Source organism: Marmota marmota, unplaced genomic scaffold (assembly GCF_001458135.2).
Source record: "Marmota marmota marmota unplaced genomic scaffold, marMar, whole genome shotgun sequence".
Classification (NCBI taxonomy): Eukaryota; Metazoa; Chordata; class Mammalia; order Rodentia; family Sciuridae; genus Marmota; species Marmota marmota.
In genome coordinates this window covers 40236510-40254955 of record NW_025999842.1, presented here as the reverse complement: position 1 = coordinate 40254955, position 18446 = coordinate 40236510, and the positions used below count along the sequence as shown (strand labels likewise).

Sequence of the window (18446 nt, the reverse complement as noted above, 5' to 3'; positions counted from 1 at the left end):
CGTATATTCATCTCGGGAAATATAGCCATGGATGAAACAGTACCATATATGGGTCTCAATTTACACAGAATACCTAATCCTGAAGGACATTACTTCAATCCCAATAGTGTTGCTCTCCCATTGGCACCATAACAAAATATACAAAAGGTCATTCCGTAGCTCTATTAGGCCAGCAGCTTCAGGGTAATAAGTAGAATGATAATATTAGTGAATTCTATGAACATGAGCCCATGGACACAAAAATAAGTTCCTTCATCAGAGGTAATGCTGTACTGAATTTTCTGATGTTGAATAAGGTATTCTGTATGGATGGATTCTGTATACTTGGATTCAGAACAGCCATGGATGATGATTTTGGCAGAAACATTGGAGGTAAGGAAGGAAAGTCATTTTCAGATAAATATCTATTCCAGGGAAAATAAAGCACCAAACCTTGCACAAGACAAATGGTCCAAATAATCACTCTGCCAGAGGGTAAATGGCAAGACTTCTACGGGAATGGTGCCATGTAAATATCTCACATTTTGCCCCTTGGCAGGTTGGACACTGAGCAGTGGTTATGTCCCAATCAGTTTTGTGTTGTTGAGCCCATGCATAACCTCTGTCCTTTCTTGCATGATAACTTTCCGTGTTCATTTGGCTAGGACAGAAATGACTGGAGAAAGGCACTGACTTATAGTCAGAGAAAAGAAATTTTCACATAATTATTAAAGTTTTCCTTTGATGGTCACTTTTCAATGAGCATTTAATAAGTCACAAATATCTCCATATTTCATACATAATCAGAGAGGTTTATTCATATATTTCTTCCTCAAATTGTGACCAATTTTGTGTGTGATCTTCAAGTCTCTGACTATTCATCCAAACATTAAGTGCTGCATGTGTGGAGCAGGGCGGATTTATGTCTTTGAATATTTTCTTTCCTTTTAGGTAAAAATAAACAACTAGGTGCATTTCCCTGAAGATTTCCCTCACCACAGTCCTTTAGCATTATCCCTAAGCAAAGTCTGTCTGAGCAGAGTTGAGTCTCTTCAGCTTTTCTCTTTAGAGGTGTGCCAGCATATCGTGAAGAAATTTCTATAAGCCAGAGCCCATGTTTGGTTCTTCCTTAGTCAGTTGGTCATAGGGAGTTCATCATGAGATGGCAGGTACAAGTTGAGATGGGGGAAGCAAAGAGACAGAAATACGGGCAATGAGCTTAAGTGATACTTACTAATGCACAAATTTATGCCTTCAATACCAGCTTGAGACTGATCTTATGTACATTGCTTTAATTTGATGATGAAGTGCTGCTGTAGATACCCTACATTTTGGGTTGATACCAAGTGCTTGGCTCATGATAGGCAGCTTGCATAATTTGGTAACTTGGTTAGACAGTGGTCAAGCTTTCTATTTTTTCTGGCTTTCCCATTAGCAAGGCTCAAGCTGTTTTTCAAAAGGAGAAAAGTTTTCTACAGAGGAGGCAAAACTTTGCTCCAAAATTGTTAAAGTTCTGTGTTAATAATCACTTGTAAGGACTTACTGGAGATTCCATATAGCATCTAATTGTGAGATTTCAGGCACCATCAAATCTCCTCAGTCACATGGCCCAAGTTATTGGGCATCTTGTAAAGCAGCTTGGACCTTAAATAGACCTCCCTCTCCCCACTGGTTCTTTTCAAGTTTGGCAGCCTATAAAGATACTTCTAAATTACTTGGTAAAGGGGTTAGAATAGTATGTCCAAATGAGATGTATGTTGCTTCCCAAAATCCAAAGAGGCCCATGAAGTGCTGTGCTTCTTAGTCAGGAGAGACTAATGTAGTAACTTGCCCTTCACTTCTAAAGGGCATGTCAACATGTCCCAGACCTAGACCCTGAAAAGTTTCACCAAGGTGGCAAATCCCTGAACTTTTATGTGGTGTTTCTGTATCAGACACATCTTTGCATCTTCAAGGTGGTGAGCTTTTCTCTTAAAAGTTATTATGAGGCTAGCCTCTTCAGAAGTATCAGTATTAATAAAGAAGAGCTTAAAGATAGTGAACAGGATATTTAAACCAGCTGTCAAGTGGAGCTCTGAAAAAAAGCAGGACCCCAAGGTAAGAAACAGAATCAAAGGCGCTAATGGCTATTAGAGAAAAACAAAACAATACAAAAAGGTCTGGCAGAATAAGAAACCACAAAACTAGGATATGAAAGTATCCTCTCAGATAATTTATGGACCTTAAATAGAGCTCCCTCTCCCCACTGTTTCTTGTTAGAGAATGCCACATTCAGAACTAGTTCTGTAGGTCCTTTATTGTCTTAATTTTTCTTCCTGGCTTTTAGCACTTGGTATCTCTTATACTCTCAACCTAAATGCTAACTTTGTAAGTTATTCCTGTCAATATATCAAGTTCCAATGTCCCCCGTTGATGACACATTAAAAGGTAAACAACTCATAGCAAAAGATTCTTTTAAATATGGCCCTCAACTGTCCTTGTAGTCTTGGCCTGACATTTCACCTCATGGAACCTATTCTCCAGTCATATTACATCCTCTACTTTCCATATAATATACTGTGGGTTTTCTCAACTTTCAGTCTTTACACATCCTGGACCTCTGTTGGGAGAGTCCTTCCTCCTCTTCTCCTGCTCAATTCATGCTCAAGACTCCATTCAAATATCATTGCTCTGAATTCCCTGATTCTCCTAAGCAAATAATTGAGTCTATCTCTGAGCTCCACCCAGCATGTGGTTCATAGTTATTAGAGTGCTCACCACAGGAGAGCATTGTTTTTCTATCTCTATGTGTCTACCTTAGCAACTAGAACAAAGGAGAAGTATAATGAACATTTGAAAAACAAATGAATGAATGAGCTTATCACCTCCTAGTTGACCCACACCCTTCACTATAGCTCCCTATCTATTATCTTGCAATTTACCATGGATTTTATCTAAAATCTTTACTAGGAAATGTAGTTTTCCAAAACAACTATGTTTGCAATTTTTCAAGTCACTAACAGAATGCTCCTTTGAATTGACTTTTTTACACATCACTTAGAAAAGGTTGGTATTGGGTTTAATGAGTTTATTTTTTGTTGTTGTTGCTGGCCAATACTTAAATGAATCTCTACGTAAGAAAGAGAAAAAAAGTTGACCAGCTAATTAAAATATTTATTTTAGTTTCATAGTTTACTGTGTTAGAATTATGTACTTATTCTGGAATAATAGGACCTTCTCTTTGAGTCTAGTTTTCCAACAAACTGGCTATGTGACCTTTCATAGATAACCCCATAATTGCTTAGTTCTTCCTGCTATAAAATGACAATTATTTCGGCTCATTCTACAGGTATGTTTTAGTTATTTTAGTTTTTCAGGGTTTGTTTGTTTGTTTGTTTGTTTTAGTACAAGCACTATTCAAATGTAAGAATTCTGAATACTGTGTGGCTAATAAACATATTGGTACACTCTGTTCTCTGGACAACCTCTGGGCTCTAAGACTTACTTAACTTTTTGTCCCTATCCACCTGCATAATGTCTGAACAAAATAGAAACCTACTTAACACCCATTTGAATATCTATACTTCATAGTCAGTCATTGAAATGGTACCTGGAGTATTTAGGAACCTTTCCTTCATTGTTGGAATTAATTATTTTTTCTTTTATTATTTAGACTAATACTTTCATCAGAACAAGTAGTTTTTGTTGCATACTCTGGTAGTAGTCTTGAATAAGCCAAATTCTAGCTTAAGTAAGTCCCAATTCTGTATTACAGTTCTAAATTGGCAAATCTAAATTGAAATGCAAATTTATAATTTTTAAAAAACTACAAATTCACAGTTATAGTGAATTTGTAAATGTTATAGGGAATATGCCTGTAAATGCAAATGTCCAGCATAATACTGAAATACACTGAGAATTGATTTTCCCTAATTTAGAGCCACCTGTGATACTTTGCTCCAATTGTGTGAGTTATGAAGAGCTTTAAGCTCAAGCTGGTCTGGCAGCTGCTCTGAAATAGCAGGGTGGTACAGCTATAATTGTGGTAACAGCAGTGGAAATAGGGCCCTCTCATCAAGTGAGAATCATTCTAGCACTTAACATTTTTCCCTCCTCTGAAATTTCACCTTTATCTTGCTTAATATTTATAGTTTAATTCTCAATAGAGAGAATTGCAAATTGGATTCCTTAAATATTAGGCATATTCATTTATAGGTTTATCAAGTTTTTGTGTGACAAAAGAGCAATGTGTTCGGTCCAATAATGTAAAGAGGATACAGGGTTCACTATAAACTCAGGGGACAGACCTATGAATAGCTTGTGTTCTAAGGAAAGCAAGAGGTAAAAGCAGCTCATTTCACCAGAAAGAAAGGGTCAAGCAAGGCTTTTCAGAAAAGGTGGTACTTGAGTACTCTTGAGAGATAAGTGCACCAAACTGATGCATTCAAGTATGTCTGTTGAGAAGGAACTGTATGTATTCAATATACAGGTTATCAATCTGCTTTGTGAATCCTGAAAACTACAAGTAATTTTGATTTTTTAAAATAAATAAGTGTTTAAAAATGGGGAATGCAATACAGGGAAGCCTGTAGTAAATGGATACATGTCCAGGATGAGTGAAAAATAGAGCAAAATATGCTCTTATCTTAGGGATAACAGACAGCAAGCATCTTGTCGGCTTTAACTGACTATATCAATCAAAAGAGAATCATAGTAAGTTGAACAGGGAAAGTTTAATATGAAAAACTACTAACTATAACAGATTAGAATAACTAGGAATTTGCTAATCAAAAATAAAAAAGAACTCTATATAATACAGAAATGGCACATATAAGAAATAGCTATTGCACCTTAAATTGAGACAGAGTTGAACTGCTCTGTCCACTCTCTAGCCCTCACCCCTAAAACCTGAGATACAAACCCTGTTAGAGAAGGCATAGAAGTGGCACATTGAATGTGGAGAAGATATTGTGATTCCACATTGCTGAAATTTGCTGAAACTCTGGTGTTCCAGGGGAAACTATTTATAGGGATATGGCTCACTGGAGATACTTATAAAATTGTTGGACTGGGGAGCTGCTGAGGAGCTGCTGATTTTTGTGTTCTGCTGTCTGCTCTGAAGTTCAAACCCAAACATGGATAAAGCTTCTTGTGCTGGAAAAAGCCCTGTGCTGCAAGAAGTTAGTCATGCTGGACATTTCCCAATCTAAAAACCTGTTTTGCCTTCAAAGAACAAAACCCCAGTATATCTGCTAGGTTGAAGATGGCAGCCATGCAACTGTAGAGACAGATGGAAGGGATCCTTGGTTCTTACTACTTCTCAGCTCTCCCTCAATCCTCTGTCTTTAAGACTAAAGACACTTGTAAAGGTGGTAAAGCAATCCTTAGCAGGAAAAGTGAAGCAGGTGGCATCACTATACCAGACCATAAACTATACTACAGAGTAATAGTAACAAAAACATCATGGTATTGGCACCAAAACAGACTGGTAGACAATGTACAGAATAGAGGACACAGAGACTAACCTACAAAATTACAATTATCTTATATTAGACAAAGGTGCCAAAAATATGCATTGGAGAAAAGATAGCCTTTTCAACAAATGGTGATGGGAAAATTGGAAATCCATATGCAACAAAATGAAATTAAACCCCTATCTCTCACCATGCACAAAACTCAACTCAAAGTGGACCAAGGACCTAGGAATTAAATGAGAGACTCTGCATCTAATAGTAGAAAAAGTAGGCCCTAATCTCCATCATGTGGGATTAGGCCCCAACTTCCTTAATAAAACTCCTGTGGCTCAAGAATTAAAACCAAGAATCAATAAATGGGATGGATTCAAACTAAAAGGTTTCTTCTCAGTAAAAGAAACAATCTGTGAGGTGAATAGAGAGCATACATCTTGGGAGTAAATTTTTACCCCTCACACATCAGATAGAGCACTAATCTCTAGGGTATATAAAGAACTCAAAAAGCTAAGCACCAAAAATAAATAAATAAATAAATAACCCAATTAATAAATAGGCCAAGGACCTGAAGAGACACTTCTCAGAAGAGGATATACAATCAATCAACAAATATATGAAAAAAATGTTCATCACCTCTAGCAATTAGAGAAATGCAAAACAAAACTACTTGGAAATTTCATCTCACTCCAGTCAGAATGGCAGCTATTATGAGGACAAACAATAGTAAGTGTTGGAGAGGATGTGGGGAAAAAGTTACACTCATACATTGCTGGTGGGACTGCAAATATGTACAGCCAATATGGAAAGCAATATGGAGATTCCTTGGAAAACTGGAAATGGAACTACCATTCGACCCAGCTATCCTTCTCCTTGGTCTATATTCAAAGGACTTAAACCTGCATGCTACAGGGACACAGCCACATCAATGTTTATAGCAGTACAATTCACAATAGCTAAACTGTGGAACTAACCTAGATGCCCTTCAGTAGATGAATGGATAAAAAAAAATGTGGCATATATACATATTGTAATTTACTCAGCAATAAAAGAGAATAAAATCATGGCATTTGCAGGTAAATGGATGGCATTGGAGAAGATAATGCTAAGTGAAATTAGCCAATCCCAAAAAAACAAATGCCCAATGTTTTCTCTTTTATAAGGAGGCTGATTCATAGTGGGATAGGGAGGGGGAAGATGGGAGAAATAGCCTTGATAGGGCAGAGAGGTTGGTGGTGAAGGGAGGGGGCAGGGGATTAACAAGGATGGTGGAATGTGATGGACATCATTATCCAAAGTTCAGGTATGAAGACATGAATTGGTGTGAATATACTCTGTATATAACCAGAACTATGAAAAATCATGCTCTATATGTGTAATAAGAATTGTAATGCATTCTGCTGTCATTTATTTTTTTAAAAAAATCAATTAAAAATTTTTTTAAAAAAAAAGGAACACTCCTTTCTCCCCCCGATGCCTCTCCAGCACCCCTAGTGATGAAGCTTAACACTGCATCAGCTGAAATTGATTAAATTTCAATGAAATTGATAAAACTTAAATTGATTCATCACCATTTCCACAAGAAGGTTAAAGGATGAATTTTGCACTAAGAGGAAGCAGTGAAGAGAACAAAGAACAATCATAACATGAAGAATTTAGTTAGTTTCCGGCATTTTAACAGCACCACTGGTCTCTAGAAGTGAATGAATGAGCACCTTGAAAATTATGAACTAAAAAAAATATTTTCAACATAGAAACTGATGCATGGCCTACCGGCATTGTAATAAAATAAAGACATTTTCACATATGTGAACTATCAAATATTGTATATCCCATTTACCCCTTCTTAGAAAATAAAGGATGTGCTTTAAAAAAAAAGAGTGAAAAAGAAAGAGAAAAAGAGGGGATCATATACACATATAAAAGCTATACAGTTATAGCTAGTAATTGGGTTCACCCCAACAAACTTATACATGCATGGAGATCAATTTGATTCATGTTTCCCTCTTTTCCCTCCTGTTCTTACCTCCCCTTCTCCATCCTCTACTCTGCTAGACTTCCTTTTGCTCATCTATTGATTTGTATTTGATTGGTTCTTTATGTAATCTTATCCTTCCCTCCCCCTTTCCTTTATTTTACTATAGTTTCTGCGTATGAGAGAAAATATTTGACCTTTGAGTTTCTGAGTTTGGCTAATTTTATTTAGCATGATATTCTTCATTTCCATCCATTTACTGGTAAATGCCAATATGTCATTCTTTTGAATGACTTAGTACAACTCTATTGTGTGTGTGCGTGCACATGTGCGTGCACGTGCATGCGTGCATGTGTGTGTATATGTGTGTGCGTGTGTGTGTGTGTGTGTGTGTATATATATATATATATATATATATATATATATACATATCACAATTTCTTAATCCATCCATCTGTTAACAGGCATCTGAGTTGATTCCATAATTTATTGTGAATTGTGCTGTTATAAACATTGAAGACACTGGGTTGCTGTAGTATGCCAATTTTAAATATTTTGGGAAAATACCCTGGAATGGGATAGCATGGTCTAATGGTGGTTCCAGTCCCTAGTTTTTGAGGAATCTCCACACTGCTCTCTAGAATAGTTGTACTAGTCTGCACTCTTACCAACAATGTACAAATGTTCCTTTCTTCCTACAACCTCGCCACCACTTATTGTTGTTCACATTCTTGATCACTGCCAATCTGACTGGAATGAAATGAAATGTTAGCGTAGTTTTGATTTGCATTTCCCTGATTGATAGAAATGTTGAACATTTTTTCATATATTTTTGACATTTTATGTTTCTTCTATCGAGAAGTTTCTGTTTAGTTCTTTTGCCCATTTATTGATGGAGTTATTTGGTGTTTTTTGAGTTCTTTATATATTCTGGATATTTATTCCCTATCAGAAGAGTAGCTGGTCAAGATTTTTTCCTATTCCGTAGTCTCTGTTTTTTCAATCTTAATTATTTCCTTTAATGTGCAGAAGATTTTTAGTTAATTGGCATCCCACTTATTACTTCTTGGTTTTTATTCCTTGTACTTTGGTGTCTTGTTAAGGAAGTAAGTGCCAGCACCTATGTGATGGAGTGTTGACCCTATGTTTTCTTCTAGTATCTGTAGTGTATTCTTAGTAAATTCCTGAAATTCTAAGCTATGACTATTACTTACAACATTATATTAATTTAAGTAATAAATACAGATTTAAACAAAAACTTTTAATACAACTTTAATATAGGAAATAAGAGGGGAAGTAGAGGATATAAAAGTTTTAGGGAACTAAATCCTCAGTCATCACCTTAAAGAGTCAATAGATAACATCTAAAATGTAATAATAAAAATATAGGAGTGCTATATATCCATATTATTTAGAAATATGATAATACAAAGAAGTCCTCTTTAAAGGAGTCAAAGTGACTATAGTAACTGACTCTGGGGAAAGGAACTGGAGAAAAGTGAATTTAGAAAAAAAATTCAGAGAAGTACTGAATTTTGTTACCTGTTATTTTGTTTTATGTGCCTTATAAACCATATGCATATTTTGCATTTTAAAAATGAAATTAACTTTTAAAAATGAAAGCACATATTAATTTTAAAAGTTATTATCATATTCACACTCACTGAAAAATATGTGTTAAAAAGTAACTGTGGGCCTGGATCAATGATATGCACTAGACTTAACACTGGAGTAAGACTGGGCTCCCAACCCCAAGGCACTCTCAAGGTTAAAGCAGGACAGAAGGATGATGAGAATTGCAAGAAACAAATTAAAGGACATTGCCATTTAATGCTGGGTGTATGGTATGAATTATAGTCTATAAAATCCATTTGTCAAAAGTAGTATAAGAGAAAAATTTCTTAAAAATAAATTATTTTACAATTTAAAAGAAGTCACTCAGCAGGCTGCTGTATCATTTTATGAATAATAATAGCAGTAATGAGATCAGATAGAAGAATATAAAGATAGGTAAAAAGGAGACAGAAGGAAGGACAAGATAATATCATTTTAATCAGGTGTTCTGCATATCTTTCCAGGCCTGTCACTCCCAGAGTTAGTTATTCTTCCAGGGCTGTCACTCCCATATTGCTGGGAAATCTGTAACTCTTCACTTTAGTATAAACTTACTTATAAAAATTACCTTGTGCACTGTTAATTAGCTCACACAATAAACAGATGAAGGAAAGAGAGATGTGATCTCAAGACCTAAAATTTGGAGGAATTACCAATAGTATCTATTGATCAGATAATGGATACCCCATCATATAATGGAGCCAAAGAATCCTAAGAATAATCAAACTCCATTAACCATCTTCTCATCACCAGAATGATATCATCCCCACATAGCTTCCCATGCCCAGCCCTCACCAAGTTTCATTTCAAAGAAGAGCCTGACAACCCCAAACACATCTCTTATTCTTAAGATGGTCCACATTCTCCATAGAGTGTATATTCCTCACTTTCCTAAATACATCTCTGTATTTGTAATTGACAATGGCCTTAAATTAATTTCTGGGATGTTTTTCAAGAGCCCCACTTGTTATGAGTAGAGGTCCTGTCTCTGGGAACTCCTCAGACCTCATTGGTTACAGTGATAGCTGCTATTGTCTTTATAGCCTCATCTGTCTTAATAAGAAACCACTCAAGGTCTTTTACTCTTTCCTTTGAATTAATCCTCTACATTTTAAGGAAGGAAATTTACTAATTTTTTTTTACAGATGAGCTTTCTACCAGAAGAGCTCATGATTCAAACTCAGAGGGAGGGAAATAGACTAATTTATCTCCTTGACTGTGATTCAACAGAATATTTCTTTCTATAGGTTGTGGTCAAGAAAAGTTGGGAAAGTCACTGATGCAGGTTGCCAGAATCTCACAATTGTTCCTGATTGCTAAAACAAAGTGATGTCTTTTGTCATTCAAACCATTCCTTAAAACATTAAGTTTTAATTATTTATCTACTTGGGAAACTATAGTTGTCAAAGAAAGTACTTGTTTTTTTTCTTTAAATAAACTTCTTAAAATTTCCATGTGAATGGATTCAAAGCACATTCCAAATTTGCTTAAGTGTTCTCTTTTTGTAATTTTCTAAATGCTAATATTATTAATTGTGTTGTTAATATATTCTGAATAATGCAATTTAAACTTAGATACTTTATTTTCCTGCCAATTTAATTATTGTGTACCTGCAATATTGATCTCTTTATGACCTAAAATAAAGGATGAAGATTGGATAATGAAATAAAATACTTATCTCCATTATTTAAAATTCTGCCATCCTATTATTGAAACACTTCAAACAGTATCTGCATGTGATCGATGTAATTATCATAATACCATATACTAAATTAAAATGAAATATTAGATATTGTAAATATTTGGTGTCCTTTTCCCTATTATTCTCTGTGTATGCTTTTCATTTGGGTGTCAGAGAACCATTTTGAAAAGAGTAGAATGAGCTTTCATATTTGCTGAAGACATTTTTAATAATGCTTTAGAAATGCTCTTATTTAATTATTGATCTACTTGGGAAAATGTAGTTATCAAAGAAAGTACTTCTTTTTCTTTAAATAAACTTCTTAAAATTTCCATGTGAACGGATTCAAAGCACATTCCAAATTTGCTTAAGTGTTCTCTTTTTGTAATTTTCTGTGTCCTCTATTCTGTATCATTGATCTCCAAGTCTATTTTGGTGCCAATACCCTGCTGTTTTCATTACTATTGCACTGTAATACAGTATAAGTCTGGTATAGTGATGCCACCTGCTTGACTATTCTTGCTAAGTATTGTTTTAGCTATTCTGGGTCTCTTATTTTACCAGATGAATTTCATGACTGCTTATTCTATTTTTATGAAGAATGTCATTGGGATTTTTATTGGAATTGCTTTAAATCTGTATAGTGCTTTTGATACTATGTTCATTTTGACAATATTAATTCTGCCTATCCAAGAACAAGGTAAAACTTTCCATCTTCTAAGGTCTTCTTTAATTTCTTTCTTTGGTGTTCTCTAGTTTTCAGTGTAAAGGTCTTTCATCTTTTTTGTTAAGTTGATTCCCAAGTATTTAATTTTTTTAAGGCTATCATAAATAGGGTAGTTTTCCTAGTTTCTCTTTCAGAGGATTTTTCACTAATGTATAGAAATGCCTTTGATTTATAGTTTCTGATTTTATATCCTTCTACTTTCCTGAATTTATTTATTAGTTCTATAGATTTTCTAGAAGAATTTTTGTGGTCTTCTAGGTACAGAATCATATCTTCAGCAAATAGTGCTAATTTGAGTTCTTCTTTCCCTAATCGTATCCCTTTAATTTCTTTCATCTAATTGCTCTGGCTGGAGTTTCAAGAACTATGTTAAATAGAAGTAGTGAAAGAGGGCATCCCTGTCTTGTTCCAGTTTTTAGAGGGAATACTTTCAATTTTTCTCCATTTAGAATGATGTTGGCCTGGGGTTTAGCATAGATATCTTTGACTATGTTGAGATATGTTACTGTTATCTCTATTTTTTTTTTAGTGTTTTGAACATGAAGGGGTGCTGTATTTTTTCAAATGCTTTTTCTGCATCTATTGAAATGATTATATGATTCTTTAAGTCTATTGATGTGATGAATTACATTTATTGATTTCTGTATGTTGAACCAAATTTGCATCCCTGGGATGAATCCCACTTGATCATGGTGCAAAATATTTTTGATACGTTTATGTATTTATCTGCCAGAATTTTATTGAGAATTTTTGCATCTATGTTCATTAGAGATATTGGTCTGAAGTTTTCTTTTTTAGATATGTCTTTGCCTGGTTTTGGAATCAGGGTGATTGGCCTCATAGAATGAGTTTAGAAGTGTTCCTTCTTTTTCTAGTTCACAAAGTAATTTGAGGAGTATTGGTATTAGCTCTTCTTTAAAGGTCTTGTAGAACTCAGCTGTGTATCCATCCAGTCCTGAGCTTTTCTTGGTTGGTAGGCTTCTGATAGTGTCTTTTATTTCCTTTCTTCAAATTGATCTGTTTAACTTGTGCATATCATCCTGATTCAGTTTGGGCAAATCATATAACTCTAGAAATTTGTTGATGCCTTTGACATTTTCTATTTTATTTGAGTACAAATTTTCAAAATAATTTCTAATTATCTTCAATATTTCTATAGTGTCTGTTGTGATATTTCTTTTTTTCATCATGGATGTTAGTAATTTGAGTTTTCTCTCCTTCAGTTTGTTAGCATGGCTAATGGTTTATCGATCTTATTTATTTTTTCAAAGGACCAACTTTTTGCTTTTTCAACTTTTTCAATGGTTTCTTTTATTTTAATTTCATTGATTTCAGCTCTGATTTTAATTATTTCTTGTCTTCTACTGATTTTGGTGTTGATTTGTTCTTCTTTTCTAGGGCTTTGAGATGTAATGTTAGGTTATTTATTTGTTGACTTTTTCTTCTTTTAAAGAATGAACTCCATGCAATGAAATTTCCTCTTAGTATTGCATTCATAGTGTCCCAGAGATTTTGATATGTGGTATCAGTGTTCTCATTTACCTCTAAGAATTTTTAAATTTCCTCTTTGATGCCTTTTCCAACCTACTGTTCATTCAATAGCATACTATTTAGTCTCCAGGTGTTGGAATAGCTTTTATTTTTTTATTTTATAGTTGATTTCTAATTTCATTTCATTATGATCTGATAGAATGTAGGGTAGTATCTCTGTTTGTATTTGCTAAGAGTTGCTTTGTGACATAATATATGGTATATTTTAGAGAAGAATTCATGTGCTCCTGAGAAGAACGTGTATTCATTAATTGATACTCTATATACGTCTGTGAAATCTAAGTTATTGATTGTATTTTTGAGTTCTATGTGGTTTTTTGCTGTTGTTGTTGTTGTTGTTGTTTAGCTTTTATTTGGAAGATCTATCCAGTGGTAAAGAGGTGTGTTAAAGTCAGCCAGAGTTACTGTGTTGTGGTCTATTTGACTCTTGAACTAGAGAAGATTTTGTTTGATGAATGTAGATGCTCCATTGTTTGGGGCATATGTATTTATAATTGTTATGTCTTGTTGATGTAGGGTTCCCTTCAGCTCTATGAAATGTCCTTCTTTATCCCTTTTGATTAACTTTGGCTTGAAGTCTTCTTTATTCCATATGAGGATGGAAACCTATGCTTGCTTCCACAGTCCATGTGAGTGGTATGTTTTTTCCCAACATTTCACCTTCAGTCTGTGGATGTCTTTTCCTATGAGATGAGTCTCTTTAAGGCAGAATATTGTTGGCTCTTTTTTTTTTTTTTAATCCAAACTGCCAGTCTGTGTCTTTTGACTGGTGAGTTTATGCCATTAACATTCAGGGTTACTATTGAGACATGATTTGTATTCCCAGTCATTCCTGTTTATTTATTTTTTAATTTTTTAATATTTATTTTTTAGTTATAGGTGAACACAATATCTTTATCTTATTTTTATGTGGTCCTGAGGATTGAACCCAATCTCACACATGCTAGGTGAGTGCTCTACCTCTGAACCACAACCCCAGCCCTCATTTTTGTTGATTTTTGGTATTTAACTTGACTTGGTTTCTCCTTCAATTGTTTGTTCCTTTAGTATAATACCTCCCTATGATGATTTTCACTGTTTTCATTTCCTCCTGATGGAAAATTTTGCTGAGGATGTTCTGTAGTTTGAAGGCTTTCTTGTTGTTAATTCTTTTAACTTTGTTTATCATGAAAGGTTTTTATTTCATCATCAAACATAAACCTTAATCTTGCTGGATATAATCTTCTTGGTTAGCATCTATTTCCTTTCAGAGCTTGATATATGTTGTTCCAGGATCCTCTAGTTTCAGGGTCTAGGTTGAAAACTCTGCAGACATCCTACTTGGTTTCTTCCTATATGTAATCTGACTCCTTTTTCTTCTGGCTTTTAAAATTCTCTCCTTATTATGTATGTTAGTCATTTCCATCATAATGTGCCTTGGTGTGGATCTGTTGTGATTTTGTACATTTGGCATCCTATAAGCCTCTTGTATTTGATTTTCCAATTCATTCTTCATGTTTGGAAAATTTCTGATATTATTTCATTAAATAGATTATTTATTCCTTTGATTTGGAACTCTATGCCTTCCTCTATCCCAATAATTCTTAAATTTGGTCTTTTTATGTTATCCCATAATTCTTGAATGTTCTGCTCATGGTTTCTTACCATCTTCACTGTGTGGTCCACATTATTTTCAAAATTATATGTGTTGTCTTTATTGTCTGAGGTCTTGTCTTCCAAGTGATCTAATCTACTGGTGATGCTTTCTATTGGGTCTATTTTTAATTTGGTTTATTATTTCTTTCATTTCAATGATTTCTGGTTTTTTTTCCAGAACTGCTATCTTCTTTATTGAAGTAATCTTTTGCTTCCTATACTTGGTTATGTAGCTCTTTATCTAAATGATCTTTTGCTGCCTGTATTTGCTTTCTTATATCATCCTTTAATTCACAGATCATTTTTATTAGGTACATCCTGAACTCCTTCTCTGTCATGTCTTCTGCTGTATTGGCCATGGACTCTATACAAACACTATACACCCTTAAACCAAATAGCTGCTGTTAAGACATTTACGGATTTGTCACAATATAAAGAAATGTTGAGTTTAATTATTATCCACAATGTATACTGTAAGTTTGCAAAACTGTATACAGTTTCTGATGCTGGACAAAGAACCAGGGGTGTGGTGTAGGATGAGATGTTGAGGGGGTAGAAGGTGAAAATATAGAGTTATTAGATCTTAGGAAGTGTGATAGAGGAATCTAAAGAAGTTGGTTAGTAGCAGGAGAAGAGAGAGCAAGTGATTTGGGGGAAACATGAAAGTAGGAAGACAATAGAGTACAAAAAACAAACAAACATAAATATTAAGAAAAATTAAAACAATGTAAAAATAGGAGATAAAAGAATATACAACACGGGACCAGGGTTGTGGTTCAGTGGTAGAGCACTTGCCTGGCATGCACAAGGCACTGGTTTCGATCCCCAGCACCACATACAAATAAACAAATAAAATAAAGGTATTGTGTCCATCTGCAACTAAAAAAAAAAATTAAAACAAGAAGAATATACAACACAATTGTAATATACTATTCAGACATCCCAGACCTCAGTATCCTAATTCTATGCAAAGAACTTGGTTTCACAAATGTTGGGGATGTGAGTGCAGGAAAAGAAAGAGGGAGGAAAGAAAAAAAATCTCAAAGGAAGATACAAGTATTGTTTTTGTTGAGATCAGTATTTTTCCTGCTTTTCTTCTCATCCAATAGGTGGGGTTGTCTATTGTTTGCTGGTATCCCCACCCTCAGGATGGTGAAGGTTACCAGGGTGAGATGGTTGGTCTTGGGTGCAGGGCTCTTGGAAGTACGGTATAGCACCTGCTGGTCCCCAATGGGAGACTGCACCCCAAGAATCTCCTTTGGGGCCCACTCATGTGATGTGGGCACCTGGTCTTATCTCTTTATGTCTCTTGTATACCTCACAATTCCTGGTCTTTAATTTAGTCTCTAGGCTGGGGATATAGCTCAGTTGGTAGAGTGCTCACCTCGCATGCACAACGCCCTGAGTTCAATCCCCAGCACCACACACACACACACACACACACACAAAAATCCCTCTAATTTAGTCTCTAAACTGTATCTCACTCACCTCTCCTTTTCTACTTCCCAATCAGGAACCTTTCTCTCTGGAAGTCTTGTGGGAGGTGATCTGGGGACTGTGCACTTGTCATGGAGAGCTGTTTTGTGTTGGGCAGTCACTGTGCTGGGTTAGCAGCTGCCAGGGAAAGGAGGGAGTTGAGGACTATTGGTACTTCCCCAGCTAGTGTTCCAAACTGGTAGTTGCCCCAAGTAAAGATGGTGACAAAGGTGTCCCAAAAAGGAGGTGGTTGCTTTCAGTGATGGTTGGGTGGAACCAGGCAGTGGCATTGGGCAATGTGTTGAGAGATGCAGCTCTGTGGCGTGCAATGTTGTGGCAGACGGCTGTCTCCAGACCCTATGAGATGCCCCCAAGTGCAGGCAGGCTACCACGTGTAGAGGACTATAACAGTGGCTGTAGAGTCCCAAGATGGAGGTTACCAAGGGAGCCCCACATTGATAGTTGGGGATCCACACGGGAGTGGCAGCCAGAGTTCCTAGACATGGGTAGGGTCCAGGTGTCCGCATGGGAGAAGCAGCCAGGATTCCTGCATAGGAGCAACTGTTGGAGGTCCTCTATCACTTTCAAAGACAGTATTCCCACTACTTGAATCCCAAGTGATAGAGCGACACAGAATGCAGCCTTCCTCTAGCCTGCCATCTTGGATCCCTATACTTGAGCTCTTTAAAGAAAGATCCCATCTGTTTTTTATCCATTTATCTCCAGGGTGCCTTGCTCTGAATTTGCACTTACTTAACATTAAATACATTAATTTTATTAATCTTAATATACCCATTCATTAAAGAATATTTCAAAACCAGAATTTTTTAAAAAAATAAGTTGTTCATCTGAACATATCAGAGATGGTATAAAATATTCCCCCTATTTAGCTTTCTTCCTATTTGTGGTTATTTTTACATAGTTATAATCATGATTCTACATAGTTCATGCATGAAATTTGACATTGTAACATGAATAATCTCAAGGTTATTTTAAAATCACAGTCACTAAGTTACTACATCATATTTCATTTATGCACATTTCAGTATTCTTTAGTTTTGAGGCATAAAGTTTGTTGCAAATTAATCGAGGTGCTAAAACCTATTCTCCGGTAGGCCCCGAGAGATCAGAAGATGGCCGCTGCACACGGGGGTTGCTGAAGTGCTGAGCGTGGTGCTCAGAGCAGCGGCTTTAATCGAGATTTCGCGCAGCTTGTTAGAACTCCTTTCACCGTTAATCTGTAGCGGACCACTTTGCCAAGCAGCAGGAAGAACAAAGAGATGGAAAAAGAGACGCTTGGCTCCCGGACGCTTGGCTGCTCAGGGCTGCGGGTGCTTTGCTCCCATCTGCTTCCTCTTTCGCTTCGCTCTGGGCAGAGAAGCTGAATGTGTAATCAGCAGTGGATTGTAAGTACCCGAGGCAAAGAAAGCTCAGTGCGCCCCGCCTTTTTTGTTTTTTAAATATTTTTTATACAGGGAGAGTTTGTGGATTGGGATTGTTGGCTGGGCTGTGGTTTCTGTGCCGAAAATCCACTCCGCGGGAGCCACCATTTGCTCTCTGCTTGGTGTCTTGATGGCTCTGTCTACATTGTCCAGCAGCCGCATCTAGAGGTTGGAGCTGGGCTGCGTGCTGAGCCCTGTCCTCCGAAGGCTGGACCACGACCTCAAGCACCTCGGTCGCCTGTTCACCGCTGCACCTTCGGGCAGAGCCTGCGCTGGGGTCGTTCTGCATCCCCCTGCGAAGGGACCCGTGCTCTGGAGGAGGGGGCCGGAGAGCCGCGGCGGCCGCCGCTTGGGCCCCAGGGGCCAGGCACCGGGCTGAGGAGCGGCGGAGGCCGCAGCGGCTCCGCTACAGTCGCAGAAGAGCACGGCGCCCGTGAGCGCGGCCCAGAGGCAGAGGCGACGGCGGCAGGGTTTCATTTCTAGAAATCTGGACTGGAAATAGAAGCAGCAGTTTGTATAATCCCAAGAACTTGCTTATGCCAGGAAGCTGTAAGGGTAACATAAATATCATTGAGGAGATCTAACATGGTGGCGGGCGCGGAGAGATCAAGTCTCTGACATCTTCAACTGCGCGGGCATAGGGAGCCGTAAACTGTCTAAATGCTGTTTGCTCAGGATCACTAGGCAATGCTGAGCTGACGTGGATCTGGGGCGAACAGTCTGGGCCCCTCAGAACACACACACCGAGCCCGGATCGGCTGCATTCAAACTCCGGTTCGCCTGCTTCTCGTGACTCAGCACTAAAGATCCCGCTGAAATAACTGGTCGGCCCTTATGAACTTACAGAGGTAAAAGCCAACCGAGCCTTCATAGGCAGTGGCCACAGGATTGAAACGGGGATTGGGAGAGACAGTCAGGA

General features: G+C 36.8%; 1 pseudogene; it reads left to right on the top strand.

Moving 5' to 3' along the window:
- Window positions 1-16413: 16413 nt before the first annotated feature.
- The window catches only part of LOC125615916, a 6281-nt pseudogene continuing 4248 nt past the window's right edge, over window positions 16414-18446 (top strand).